General features: G+C 40.2%; 1 protein-coding gene and 1 long non-coding RNA gene across 4 annotated transcripts in view; one reads left to right on the top strand and one right to left on the bottom strand.

Moving 5' to 3' along the window:
* LOC140516545 (uncharacterized) overlaps positions 1-8,372 on the bottom strand; it is a 112,683-nt gene extending 104,311 nt beyond the window's left edge. Inside the window, exon 1 of the long non-coding RNA XR_011971396.1 lies at positions 8,182-8,372. This is a non-coding gene — a long non-coding RNA (uncharacterized lncRNA). The remainder of the gene's footprint in view (positions 1-8,181) is intronic.
* A 371-nt stretch (positions 8,373-8,743) lies between these two features.
* C1H10orf71 (chromosome 1 C10orf71 homolog) overlaps positions 8,744-14,675 on the top strand; it is a 44,828-nt gene continuing 38,896 nt past the window's right edge. The window contains exons 1-3 of one of the 3 annotated variants that reach the window (XM_072627477.1): positions 8,744-8,901; positions 9,009-9,103; positions 10,661-10,993. The gene's annotated coding sequence lies outside the window, so the exon portion shown is untranslated. Of the gene's footprint in view, positions 9,104-10,660; positions 10,994-14,675 lie in introns of all 3 variants that reach the window. The other 2 variants (XM_072627475.1, XM_072627476.1) reach the window with 2 other exon arrangements.

Below are 14,675 nucleotides of genomic sequence, written 5' to 3'. Positions count from 1 at the left end.
AATCAGACTGAAGAAAGTAGAAAATATAAGAGCCTGTTGTGTTGGTTGTTTGTGGATCAACTAAAAAAATGCTTTGGTAGAACAAATCATGCATATGGTAAAAATATGCAAGATTCTTTGAAAAATACATAGAAATGACTATCGTCAGTGATACTATTCAGTCAATCAGTATTTATTAAGCATCTACTACGAGCTAAGTACTAGATTCTGATTATTCATAGCAAGCAAAGCATAAAACAGAGTGGCACGTGTTTGCCAAAGACATTCTCTACTGTCATGAAGGGTGTCTGGGAGAGGGACTCCCTACAGGAGTCAGTACCTCAAAATGTTTGCACCACAGACAGAACATTACAGGGCCTCGCTCACTTAAATCCGATTCACTTGCAAGTCATGGCATCATCTTCCTGATGTTGTGGGCCTCTTCAAGAACAAAGGATAAACCACACAATCTATGATGTAAGTAGTATAAACATTTTGGGGGGTATAGACCTGTGTTTTTATCAGAACTGACAATACCCCATATGGAAACTCCTCCTCTACTGACAGAGAGCTGTTCTGCAACTTTTAGTCCTAGAAAATTTAATGGGGATACTGAGAAGTCAAATGGCTTCCAATTGGTCACTTGGGTAGTATGTGTCAAGGACAAGATTTGTGTTAGGACTTCCCAACTCAAAGATCAGACTTCTGTCCACTATGATAGACTGTCTGTCATACCCATTTGACAGATGGGGAAATTGATATTCTGAGAAGTTAAGAGACTTGGCAAATTCACAGTACTAGCAAGCGTCTCCAGTGGGATTAAAATCTCATGTCTCCTGACTCCAAATTCTTTACCATACTACCTCTGAGAAAGGTTTAATAATATGTTAGAAGGCCATATGAGGAAAATAAATGGTAAAATCAAATTTTACCACACACACATTGATATTGCAAGCCTGAGTCCCAATCCTGCTTCCTTAAGGCTATATAAACCCCACGAAGCATTTTTGATACTGTGAAGAGAACCTAGATGAGTTCCAAAGAATGTGTTCTAATCAAAGTGAGCAAGCTAGTTTAGAACTAGAATGAGCAGCTATCCCATTTTCATAAAAGTATCTTTTGGAGATTTTCTTTTTATAAAAATCACAAGGAATCTTTCTGAAATAGCGATACATATATATATATACATATATACATATATATATACATATATACATATATACATATATACATATACATATATACATATATATGTATATTCTTTTCTACCATCTCTTGGATCAAATCACTTCTTTCCTCCTAGACACCTAGATCCTTATATCAAGCCATGTTTTGCCCTTTCATTTATTTATAGTATTTCAATTATATAGAATTTCATTGATGTGATGACTGCCACTACCAGCACCAAGGCAACCCCTCTATAATTTAGCAGGTAGCTTTGAAGAGTTATTATAGCCAAAAAAATCATTTACTTATTTATAATATGTTAATACATCAATAACCCATAGTTTCTTAAGTAAGGGGAATTCCCTCTACCAACCTGCATCCTACAGCTAAGTGACTTGTCCCTGTCAACACAGCTAGAGTTAAAAGGAAAGGGACCTTGAAATTCACAAAATCCAGTCCTCTCATTTTACAGATTGGAAAATTGAGGCACAGAGAGATTAAATAACACATTCAATGACATGGCTAAAAACTGTCTAGGTGAGATTTGAACCCAGATGTCCCCAACTCCTGCCCCAGAGCTCTATCCACTAAAGGATGCCTTAAACTTCAGATGTGAGAATTGAGCCTAATTTTTTCTGACCTCATGTCCAATGCTCTACCATGCCAAGCTATTTCTTGACATATTTGTCATAGTCCAACAAAATTCCATAGCCTACAAGTTGCTTTCTTGTATATTTTCTGGGGATGAAGAATTTGTGTCCATTCAAATGGAATGTTAAAACTAAACTGCATCATGTTCTAATCAGTTTAATTTCTTCATCTTGTACAGGGAAGCCAATATCCATTAAACCCTATCATCTCTCTCTTATTAGAGGTACTCTGCTCAGTTGGTGCACTGAGATGGTAAGCTCTACACGGTAAAGGTTCATTTTATTGGATCAGTTTCTAGCACATTGTGGGTGCTTAATAAATATTAAATAGCAACCATCTTAATTACTGGATTACATCATAGATGTCTTAGGGTATGGTATAAATAATAGAGTGACGATTAGTGTGAGCAGAGTGTCAGAGTGCCAATTGTAAAGCAGGTTTTAAATAATACTTTTGGTGGTTTCATATTTAATGAAGACATCCTTTTCCGTATCAGGTAAAACTTTCTAAGATCTTGCAGCCAAAAGATCTGAGGCTGAGTCTCTGTTCCTGTGCTTATTAATTGTGTGACTCTGGGCAGGTCTTTCACCCTCTCTCTGAGTCTGTTGAAAGAACAGCCCTTTTCTAATGACCTTACAGAATTATAGCAAGAAAAGTGCTTCCTAAGCCTGAAAGCATTAGAAATATGTGAGCTATTATTCTGGGCTTGCCCATAGCCCTTTTTCTCATGAAATCTATTTCCTACCATGAGGTGTGGCTTTGTTTCAGTAAACCAGCCATGCCTTTGAAGGGTGAGGCAACAAGGTTCCTTTTTGCAAGCCTGTAAGAAATACCTCCTGCAGAACCCAGTGTGACAGCCATATGCATGATTTCCATATTAAGCTTGCCCCCTCTAAGCTCATGAGGAGGCCCCTTTGTAGTAAGCAGGATATACTAGCAAGCTAATGTGGGTGGGCCATTAGCAGTTGGTAGAAAGCAGAGGACTAACGTTTATTAACAGTTGGTAGATAGCAGAGGACTAACTCTCTAGATAGACCTCCAGCAGGAGGCTGTGCTATCTTTAGCTAAGCAATCCCATCCATTCAGTCCATCCTTATTAAAGCCAAGCACAATACTATTCAGTTGGGTAGCTCTGATAAGAACCTCATTGAACAAACAGAAGATAATGGCTTTCTTGCCTTCATCCTTATCAGAAAGCACCGGTCAAGTCAATTGATGGATCCTCCACCCCTCCAACAGCAGGTTCATTAAGTCATAATTCTTGGATGAAAGTCAGAGTGAGGAACTTCTCTCTACAGTAATCATCATTCTGCTGACAAGTTTTTTAAGACATGCATCACTCTGCTGATTGGATCTTGCCCCAGTCTTATCACTAACTTCCCAATAAATTCTTCCTGTGATCCAACCATTATTAGGTACACCATACATTCTTTGCTCTTTCATGCAGGTGAAACTAGGTGATGCTAAAGTCCTTCAAATGTAAGATTGAAAGTTGAACAAGACATTGGACGTTGGGAGCATCCTGACTGTTTCTTGCCTCATCCAACATCAAGAAGTCAACCAATAGGTGGAGAAACAGTGGGGAAGCTAAAGTATTCAATTGTAAGTTCCATGAAGGCAAGTATTACTTATTATTTAAACTTTGTATCCCTCTATTACCTTTTCTAATGCCCTACAAAGTAGGAGCATAATATATAGGCTCATAAAGAGATGGAGGGTAGCTCAGAGGTTATTTCATCCAGTCCCCTTTTCCTACAGATGAGGAGGCAAGCTCAAATTGGTGAATTATTTGCCAAAGGTTGCACAGATTCTGAATGGGTTTTAAGACAGGTTCTTCAGCACTAAATCCAGTGTACCTTCTACTTTCCCTATACCACCTCTGTAGGATTTTTCACATCTTTCCAGGACATTTGTGAGAGCCACACCGCACAAGAATCAGAAGATACATTGGAAGTAAAAACAGTGTCCATGTCATGAACCAGTCACCAAAAAATTCTGAGAGACAAATATCTGGGCAAGAGCTATCACAGACACAGAAAGGGGAAGGAGGAAGTGGATGTACCAACAGACAATGCCCTTCCCTCCCAGAGGATATCAAGGTCCCAAATCTGCAGAGAGGGAAGAGGTGACATGACCATGGTTCCTCTGAAGGATGGGTAAGATGTTTGAAGAGCTTTGTTAAGAACTTGAAAACCAGACACCAGTAAGGAGTTCTCTTACTGGCTTCATTCTTCTCACAGAATCTGAGTTGGAAGGAACTTTAGAGATCTTGGACTAAGCAGAAGTTCTTAACATGAGGTCCAGGAACCTGTATTCTTCCAGTATTTTTGGTAATTATATTTTGGTAAAATTTGTTTTTGTCGTAAATCTGGATGTTTTATTTTGTGAATTTAAAAATATCATTTTGATAAAGGGTACGTAGGCTTCACTACACTGCCAAAGGGTTCCACAATCCAAAAAAGGTTAAAAACTCTTGGATTAGAAACAGCATGTTGCAGTGGATAGAGTGATGGACAAAGAGTCTGGGACACCTGGGTTCAAATCCTGATTCAGATATTTGATGAGCTGTGTTACCTGGAACAAGTCACAACCTTCTTGAGGCTCAGCTTCCTCCATAGTAAAGGATTGTTGCTCAGTCATTTCAGTTATGTCCAACTAGTAATCCCATTTAGGGTTTTCTTGGCAAAGATACTGGAGTGGTTTGCCATTTCCTTCTCCAGCTCATTTTACAGGTGAGGAAACTGAGGCAAAAAAGGTTCAGTGACTTGCAAGGTCACAGAGCTAATAAGTATCTGAGGCCATGTTTGAACTCAGGAAGATGCGTTTTTCTGACTCCAGGCCCGGCACTCTATCCCCAGCATCACCTAGCCACCTCACCCCAGGAAAATAGAAATAAAAATAACACTTCACAGATTTGTTGTGAGGATCCATGACATAATCTATGTAAAACTAGCCATGTAAATTCTATCTGTCTCATCCAACTCCCTCATTTTCAGATGAGGAAATGGAGAGAAAGACAGTACCTTGCCCAAGATCACTCAGCTAGTAAGTGGCAGACAACCCCACATTGCCTTCATTCTCACGTCTAGTGGTCTTTGCACTGTACCACCCTCCCTCCTTGGATGACATGACATTACTTAGGTAAAATAGACAACCCCTTCCATGGGAGTTATTAAGTAATACTCTCATTTTTCCAAAAGCCAGAGCAGTCACTGAGGTACTTTAAGAAGAGCTGAACGGGACCTTGAAAGAGAACTAGTCCAGCCTTTTCCACTTCGTTTTATGGCTAAACAGGGAGTCTAGACATGTCAAAAAGGCAGTCTACAACTATCTTAAATATAGCTAGAACCAGGTTAAAATAGAACTGGAAAATATTAAAATACAATAGAACATAGATAATGTTAATATGTGGTTTTCTAAATCAATATGTAGCTCACATGTATCCTTATGCATGGTTTTGTGGCCCCATTTCTTCTTGTATCTGACACCACTGGTCTAGACCCATAAGTTTACTGATATAGACATCTCCCAATGAGGAAATTCCCTTAACCAATGCAGATCTGTAGATGGTTGCTCGAGACAAGACTAGGACTTACCCAGGGTCCTACTGCCAGTACGTGTTAGAAGAGAGATTTAAATACAAGTCATCCTGCTTGTTACCAACCATGCCGTGCTACCTCCTCTCGTTCTTTTTGTAGATGAAAACCAGAAAAGCCAAGAGAAACTAGGTGAGTTTCAGCCCAAAATCATACATAAAAGAAATAGCAAAGCCTAGAATCAGACTCAGGTTTTCTGACTCCCAGTCCCATGCCCTGAAAAACATCACCCTGCCTTCTCAACTGTCGATCCATTTTACAGACAGGCCAGCTGAGGTCTTGGGTTTGTTCTGGCTTCCAGAGGAAATCACTGGCTGAGTAGGCATCCCTAACCAAAGAGTAGGTCGTCTGGTTGAGGTCAGGGAATGGGAGGAAAACAGGTGAGTTGGTTTAGCTTGTACTCCCCCTACATGGAGAAGCCACACATAGGAGCAAAGAGAGAATAAACCTGCATAACACTGCTCCCCTGATGAAAACTGCTCAGAAAGGTTAAAGTTTAATTCCAGGTGTTATATAGAGTACAATGGTTTTGTTTATGGGACTTTTAACGCATTATTTTCAGCCATAAAGAGAGAATTATCCGTAACAATCAGAGTCTAGGTGTACTTAACACCTGCCGCCCTCTGAAGTCCATGAACTCCAGATTCACATGTATGGGGCTAACCCCAAAGACAGGTTTCCCTGCAAAAATTTATCTCCAGCTTGTTGAAGTTTCTGTGGAATGACCAACATATGCATAATACTTCTTTTGCAAAGCACATTACATATATTATCTCATTTGAGTTTCACAACAACTTTACTATTCTCATTTTACAGATAAGTAATCTGAAACTAGAGATGTTAGGTGACTTATGCAAGGTCACACTATAAGTGTCTGAGGCAGGATTCAAACTCAAGTCTTCTGTCTCCAGATCCAATATTCTATCCACTATGCCTATCCATCTTTCATGACCTACCTCAAATGCTACCTTCTCCATAAAGCCTTCTCTGACCTGCCACCCACTCCCATTAAAAGTGTTACTCTTTCCTTGCATTTTACATGGCAGTTTTTACTTCTTTAATTCATGTATACTTGGAGTTGTAGCTATTTGTGTTTATCCCCCTTAGACTGTCAGATCTATGAATGCAAGAACTATATCTCTGTATCATCCCATGAGCCCTAGTGTTCTACACAAAGCACATGCTTAATAAATGATTTTTAGTTGAATTTAATTTAACTAAAGGTAATGGCTAGACCATTTGTTTAAAGCATCAAGTTTCTGCATCATTACTGTCACGGGGTAATCGGCAACTAGGGCAAAAACTAATAAAAAAAATCTGCCCAGTACATCAAGACATAAGTTATGGTCTTTCAGACTGCGATATTAGTCCTTGAGGTCTGGAAGATAAGAGACAGCCTTGGCAATTACAGTGCCTATGAGTCTACATTTAGAATTGTGTCTTCATCCACATTCTTTCCATACAGCTCAGAGGTTCCTGGACCCTGGAGTTCCTTCAGATGGGTCATTCCCTTTGAAACACTCACAGCCAGGCTCCCTAAAGAACCTAGGGTTATACATTCTCAGCTGAGGTAGCCAGACTCTAAGTATGATTTTATCACCAAGTTGCCCCAAAAGGAAGTTCCAATTGAAATTTTTCGAATGAGAAGGATCACCATCTCCAGAGATATTCTGTCTTTGGCATGGGGCAGGTAGATAAATTCTTGTCGAGAAATCTGATCCCACCTCAGTCAGCTGTGATCAGTAGTCATTGGTTCCTGCCCCTGCTCTGACAGTTGGAATACACTGTCTTTCAGTGAGCACCTTCTAGACAGGTTAGTGTCTTCTTCTCTCTCCCAATCTCATATTATTCTTATTCTATCCACCCCTGCTATCCTTCTGGTTTCTTTTACGATGATGCTAGCTTTTCAGTTTTCCTTTAGCTCCTTACTCTTTCTCCCTCTCCCAAACTACCTCCTGTGTTTTCCCTAAATCGCTAACCTCTTTTCTTTTCTCTGATTCTGTCACCTTCGTGTAAACCCCATCCCTTCTAGTAGCAGGAGATATGTAAAATACATACTTCCTGGTAATTTAAATAAGACATGAGGTCACATTCTTGGCTTGTGATGAATTATAAGAATGAAAATGGAGACATAGGAAACTAATTAGCAAACACCTGTGGACCTGTCTCTCATTTCCCTTATGGTCTACTTCCATTCTCTTAACTTTGGTCTTCAGAGGTTTTATTCTGCTTTATTTTTTGTTATATTTCCTCTTGAAGAGGGAGGAGAAAGAGATGTCACAAGGAAAAGTGAGGGACTTGGTTTGTTCCTCCCTAAAACCATTTCTGAGCCTTGGACAAACAGCTCAACATTTAGATTTGTAATGGCAACAAATGAACCTCCCTCCATTTCTTCCCAGTTTGAATCAATTCCCACTCCACCCCTCAATGACCAGGCTTCTACAACATGATTCAGAAATAGGAAGATGGTATATTCGAATGGCGAGTGGAAATCAACACTACAGAACCTTCCTGCTTAGTCTCATGTATGGGACCAAACCCAAAACCTTTCTGGACCTTAGCTTCAAAAGTAAGAAGTGAAAAGGGAGGGAACTGGGGGGTGAGGGGAGGTAGTGCAGATTGCAATCTTAGTGAGACCTGAGAGGAAAGTTCCTGAGAAAAGCAATGTGCTTCTCATAAGCCCCATGGACCAAAGCCAGTTCCCTCCAAGAGGATTCTGAGATTTAAGCCTTGTCCTATGCAAGGAAATTCATTAAAGAGCAGCGATTGGAATAATTGTTTCACTTACTGTTTCTGTTTTCCAGACGGTTGTCCTTGTTTATATCTGTGCTTCTAAAACTTAAGGTTATCTTGCTTCCTTACATATCTCCCTTATTATTTCATAACCTATTGTAATTCTCAACCTGAAACCCAACCCTGCTGGCTTGTCTCCTCCCCTACAGCCAGTCATGTTATTTTGCTCTGAGAGGACGGGAGAGAGTGGCCTCCTTACTCGAGGAATGCAGGATACATTTGTCCAGGGTTGATGATGAAATAGGCTATTTCTGAACCTCCACATCAACAGCCCCATCATGGGTCGCCCAGAGCACACACTTGATCTGCTTTTTGATGGTGACTTGAATAAATATTTTTCTTTGTCACGCTGAGACATTCATCTATATTGAGGTTTTCCATAGTTCCGCGGATGGTTTGGGGTTGAGTTTTGAATCCAGGTTAGCAGCCAGCTCAACAAGCATCGTTATTTTTTCACACACACACACCGCCCCCCCAGTTATCCATTGCCACTGCCAGATCTGAATGTAAAAATAGCTGATGAGTCTGTTTGTTTAATCTGTCTGTTACTTGACACCAAATGGTTGTTCCAGTGCGTACTGTTTGCTTCTTCTCCACCAAGAACTCGATTTGGTTTCCCCCTTGCTTGCTGTCTATTTAAGTATATTTTAGTAACTTTGTATTTCTAGCTTGCTTCTTGTTTCATCTATCTTGGAAGATCCTTGAGAACTCGAAGGTTTGACTTTTCACCTCACTTTTCTTTTTTTCATCTTCAAGCAACTGAGTTAAAGAAGTGAGCCCAGAAAGCCTGAATAATGGAAGGTCCTTGTTTTACTATCCTAGTGACTGTGATGCTGTGAAATCCAGTAGCTTATTGGGATCCTGGGAAAGGGACAAAGAGCTGATTTGCCCTTGATTGGAAATGTGGAACCTAGAAGGTAAGACAAGAAGAATGGCTGAGCTTTTTCAATGACACTGAGTGGAAGCTGACAAGTCAGATATGAGCCTATTGCCTGAGTCCACTGTTTAGGTCTGAGTGTGATCTGGTGTGGTGTGGACATAGTGTGTAGCATTGCGTTTTGTGTTGATAGGTGCCATGTGTCAACAATACGTATTTGCATCTGGGCAAGGGTGTGTACATTCAGACTCCTGTGAGATTATGACCAGTTGTTTTAATTGGCCAAATCATGCCAATTGATTTCTCACAGAATTAGAATCATAGAATTTCAGAGCTAGAAGGGGCCTGGGAAATCAATTTGTCTAAACCCATCATTGTGCAAATGAGGCCCAGAGAGGTTATGTGACTTGTCTGCTTGTAATGGTAAAGCAAAGACAAGAAACCAAGTTTCCTGAGCATTAATCCAGTGTTCTTTCCATGACAACAGGTTCTCTCATAGCTTGAGGCTAAAGAGGGAAAATACTTGGGTTTCCTGGTCTATCATTTTACTGAGTATACAATTTAACCGCCTAGTCTAAAAAATAATAATAAGGAAAATCATCTTTTGTGAGTTACAGCCAATAACATAAGACAGTGAATGTGTTTCCACAGCTAAAACTCTTTCAGTCTGTCCCTGTCCTGTCATCTTCACAGGGAGAGATTCTCCTACCTACATTTCCCTCTTGGTGTTCTTTACAGATAATCAGCAATTATTGCTTTTTCCCCTGTTGGAGGGGGATTAAATGCTGAACAAAGAGCTCTTGAGTTGATATAAAAAACAAACATCTTGCATCAATAAAAATGATCTTTCAGAGTTTTTTTAAGTGTTATAGACAGGACTCAGATAAAAATAAATATGCTCAATTAATCAAAGTCTGATTTTTTTTAAATGATCAACTCCATAAAATAAGAACAAAAGAACCTTGATAAAAAAGTAAGACACCATGAAACTGGTCCATTATTGTGCCAAAAAGCTACAGGGAAGTGCCAAATCTTTTTTCTTTAAAGCCATATGACAGACACACCTCCTTGACTTATGGGGGGACCGCTAGTCCACAACCACTTTATTATGAGGAGATACCTGAGATGACTCCATGGTTTCTACTCCAGTAGAGTCAGGGAATCTCCAGTGTGCCATGATGAGGCATGGGGGTGGGGGAGTTCATGAACAAAAACCATTTCTGTGAGAAGCACCCTTATATAGCTGACATGATGAAGGAGAGTTAGATTTTGCTTATCAGAATGATTTATAAATAGATATTCTCTTAGGTTATAGGAGTCAGAAAGTTGATTCTACTTCTGGGCCTTTGGGATAATCGAAATTAAGCATCCTCTTTAAATGGAGCCTTTAGAAAGCAAAGTGTCTCCTTTGAGCCTGAGCTTGGAGACACAGCCAGGGCACCCTGTGCTAAACTTTGCACCCCATAATAAGCAGCGGAAGTTTAACACAATGAAAACTTGAGGTGAGCCCAGATGATTGAAGAGAAAGGAAGGGCCAAAGAGAAGTCAAGTCATTCCCTAAAAAATAATATGGCCAACTATAATGTCTTTTCACCAGGATACAGTGAAATGTGTTTGAATTCTCTGCTTCTTTGCTCCTGGTCATAAGGAAGTCATGAAGATCCTTGCAAAGGAAGATAAGCCCCTCGTCTTGAAATAGCCATATTCCAATCGTGCCTGCCAGAAATCTTGGAAATTGAAACCTTCAACCGTGAACCAGGTCTGAGCTGTTTTCCTCATTGGCTCTTGGGATTTGATTACAACGGCCCCAATGTTACATGAGTGGAGCAAAGAGCCTTAAGAAAAGGAAAGTCTGCCTAGATGGAGGGCTGAACTTCAGATCTCGACCAAACTCCTCTTGGTTAACATGTGGCTGATCTTATCAAGGAGGGTAGGTAGTGAAAGGAGTGTGGTTTGGGGCTTGTTGAGGTTTTCTGATTAAAACCAAGTTTTCAGGGCTCCAGAGCTCACTGGGCTGGCGCCAAATGTCATGTCCTCAGGATTTTTCCATGTAGGATTTTTGGAAGGCAAAAAAAAAAAAAAAGAAAGAAAAAAGAAGTCACACTTTCTGTGTAGATGTAAGGCATACCAAGTCTGTGGGATTGTCTCAAGGCGAATTGGTATGTGCCAGGAGCAGAAAGAGGGGAGAGGGTGAGTGTGTGTATATACGTTTGTGTGTGTGCATGTGTGTTGGGGGTGAGGGGCAAGGGATGTGAAAAACAGATGGATTGGAGTATATGAATCAAGCATGCCCATGTAAGGACTGTGTATTGAAAGGGTCCATGTGGTCAGAGCATGCTGACTAGTATCATACTCTGTTAGAAGCACTTGGCTGGCTGTGTCATTTTGTCAAGTTCATGAGTGTTGAAGGTGAAGGCATAAGGAAAAAAAATAGTTTATATGTACATACCAGAGGATGGACCATGCTACATCGATATATTGGTGCTGAGCAAAATGGTAACTCTTTGTATGAGTAGACAGGAAGACTTTTATGAGAAAAATCTTCACTACTTCAGCAGGAATTCTTGTTCCTCACATCTGAGGATATGAATGTGATATGGGCGATGGATACGATTTGAATTTAAACCACAGGTTCATCAGAAGTAGAAAGTATTGCAAATTAGATTATTTTTGTTTGGTTCATTGGTTTTTTTGGACCTGTGTTTCTTTGGTACATGGTTTTTCTGGATGAATGAATTGCTTCTACCAATATAAGTCAGCAACCGTCTCTACAACTTATAGTCTTAGAGTTACCTAGAGCTCTGAGAGGTTAAGGACTTACCCAAGTTCACACAGCCATTATGTAGCAGAGGCAAGACTTGCTCTCTATCCATATACCATATTACCTCTCACTTGCGTCTTAAGAGAGACAGAGAGACAGACAGATAGACAGAGAGAGATACAGACAGAGACAGAGAGAGACAGAGAGAGAGAGGGATCAGCATCATTATTTCTACCTGCTTAGAGGGAAAGGGGGAGTGGGAACACTCGTTAGAAACCTGCAAACTTAAAGTGGCACAATTAGCTTTACTTTTTCTTAGAAGTTCCAGGTTTCCATAGGATCACTCCTTGGACAGACATGCTAGATGTCCCTTAATTAGTTTTTTTTTCCTTTTTCTCTCTCCTTTGCCAATTTTCTAAACTCAGGCATGAAAAGGTAGGATTCATAAATCCAGGATCCTAGGAGGGGGCCCAACTAACCCACAAAAGTCCAGTAATGCATATGCTTTTATGGGTTTCTGGCCAGGTCTGGTCTCCCTGATCACCTACCCTTTCTCCTTATTCTGGTGGCCAGAAGGGCAATGAAAAACATGTTATATATGTATATATACATATATGTATGTATATACATACACACATATGTATGTATGTATGTACATGTACATATATGTATATATTTGGATGGGCTTTGAGCTCATAGGTCTCATATCTCACAACTTTAACTTGAAATCTAAAGATGAAGAAGGAAGACAAAAAGGAAACTCTTCAATTTGTTGGAAAAGTCTCGGAAGGAGCTTTATGAGGTTACTGTTGGATGCCAACCAAATGAATCTGTAGAGTCAGCGTGGTGGTATGTGCCAGTTCAGGGCTACAGTAGCTCCGTACTATGAGCCCTGCCTCTGTCTGCCTGTCAGCTCTGTCACAGTGAGTCCTGCTTCTATCTGTCATGTTTATTTTGGAAAAACAACTTTCTACTTAGCCTATTTTGCTATCTCCTTCCCTGAATGCAGCCACTTTAACTCACCATTATTCCATTATTTTTTTCTCTGTTCTATCCAAATGCAAATTCTCATGAGAATCCCAAACAGAATCAAGGAGGCGTGACATACAAATAACAATTGATTGAAAAACCTTAAAGGCCACTGAATTTGACCCACCAGCTGTTCAGATTCAGAATGTCATGCAGGTATTCAAAGTGCCTGTAATTTCTTCTCTAGGTTAGATCCTTACTAGGGATTCAAAATAATAGCAAATAAGCTGCTAGTACCTATGGATGGATGGAAAGCAATATGGGTTGGGGTTGGGATTTGGGGTTGGGGTTGGGAGAGAATGAGAAACAACATGGTGTGGTAGAAAGAACATTGACCTTGGAGTCAGAGGTTCTAATCCTGACTCCTCTGTCTATTTCCTACTTGTGTGACTTTGAATATGTAAGATGGGGGGACAGCATTACATGATCTCTAGGGGTCCTTCTAGCTCAAAAAATCTCTAAATCATTCTTCACCAATGTGTAAATATTTTTTTTAATTTCATTGTTTGGCCCAGATCTGTGACTTCATTTGTATGGGGAAATCCTGGTATGAAAAAATCTCTCCATCAATGTAGATTGTCAATTCACTAATAAGTTAAGATTTTGGAGAGTTGCCTAAAGTTGCACAGATAATATGGACCCGAGGCGTCTCTTAAAGCCAGGTCATCCGGACTCCAAGGACAACTCTATCCACTATTCCAAACAGCCTCTGTAAATACTAATCACTCATATTTACAGTACTTTAAGGTTTGCAAAGTAAGAGACTGTAAGGTAGGAAGTACAGGTATTAATATCCCCATTTGACAGATAAACAGAGACTGAGAGATTACATGATTCAGTCATGGAACCTTGTTTGGCGCCAGAACTCCTGTTGCTAAGTCCCACTATCTCTCCAGTTACCCCATGCTGTCTTTTGACTAGGCTAGTCTTTCAGAGAGCTAGGAAAACTTCAGAACACCATTTAAAGCTAAGGACTCCTCCCCAATCAGGACATTTTCCTTTGTGCCTTATGAAAATCCCCTACTCTTTTTTAAGCCTAGCTCCTCTCCTCCATGGATATGGGCAGCAGTTGGTGGTCATCATTCACATTAACCTTTCAGACATTGGAACAGTGTCCCTGGGTTACCTCACGGGCAAGAGAAAATTGAAGAAAGTTAACATGAAAAGGAATCTTAGGGGTTGCCTGGTAGAACCCCTCATTTTGCAGATAGGAAACAGACCCAGAGAGATGAGGTTGCTTTCCTGAGACTATACAATTAGAAAGAGATGGAGGCAGGGCATCAGGTCAGCTTCCCCATGTATAACAGTAGAAAGAACACTAGTTCTGGAGTCAGAAGACCTGGGTTCGAATTCTATCACTCCCTTTGTGAACTTAAGAGTCACTTAATCTCCCCAGTCCTCAACTTCCTTATCTGTAAAATTAAGAGGCTTGATCTGATGTAATATGCACCAGAGGCAGCCCCCGAAGTCAGGTCTTTCTGGCTCTCCATGCCCCATGCCATACTGATTTGTAAATAACAACTCATTTAGAATGTGGAATAATATTTATGGTGTAGAAGGAATGCTGAAGTAGGAGCCTAAGTCTAGAGCTCCTTACTGTTAAGACCTGCTTCTCTTTGTCTTTCTGTCAGCTATATTTTGGCTTCTCTGTTCCAGGGAGTCCATCTTTCCGTCATGTTTATGACTCGTCAGTACTAATACCAACAAAATCCTCATGGAGGTCTTTTTAGGTCAAAATTAGAGGGATAGGAAATTAGAACTGCAAAACTGTTCTTTCTTCTCCTCAACTGAAAGGAACTCAACTGAAAAGCTTATAAGAAAA

The sequence above is a fragment of the Notamacropus eugenii genome, chromosome 1 (genome assembly GCF_028372415.1).
Source record: "Notamacropus eugenii isolate mMacEug1 chromosome 1, mMacEug1.pri_v2, whole genome shotgun sequence".
Classification (NCBI taxonomy): domain Eukaryota; kingdom Metazoa; phylum Chordata; class Mammalia; order Diprotodontia; family Macropodidae; genus Notamacropus; species Notamacropus eugenii.
This window is presented reverse-complemented; position numbering and strand designations above follow the sequence as displayed.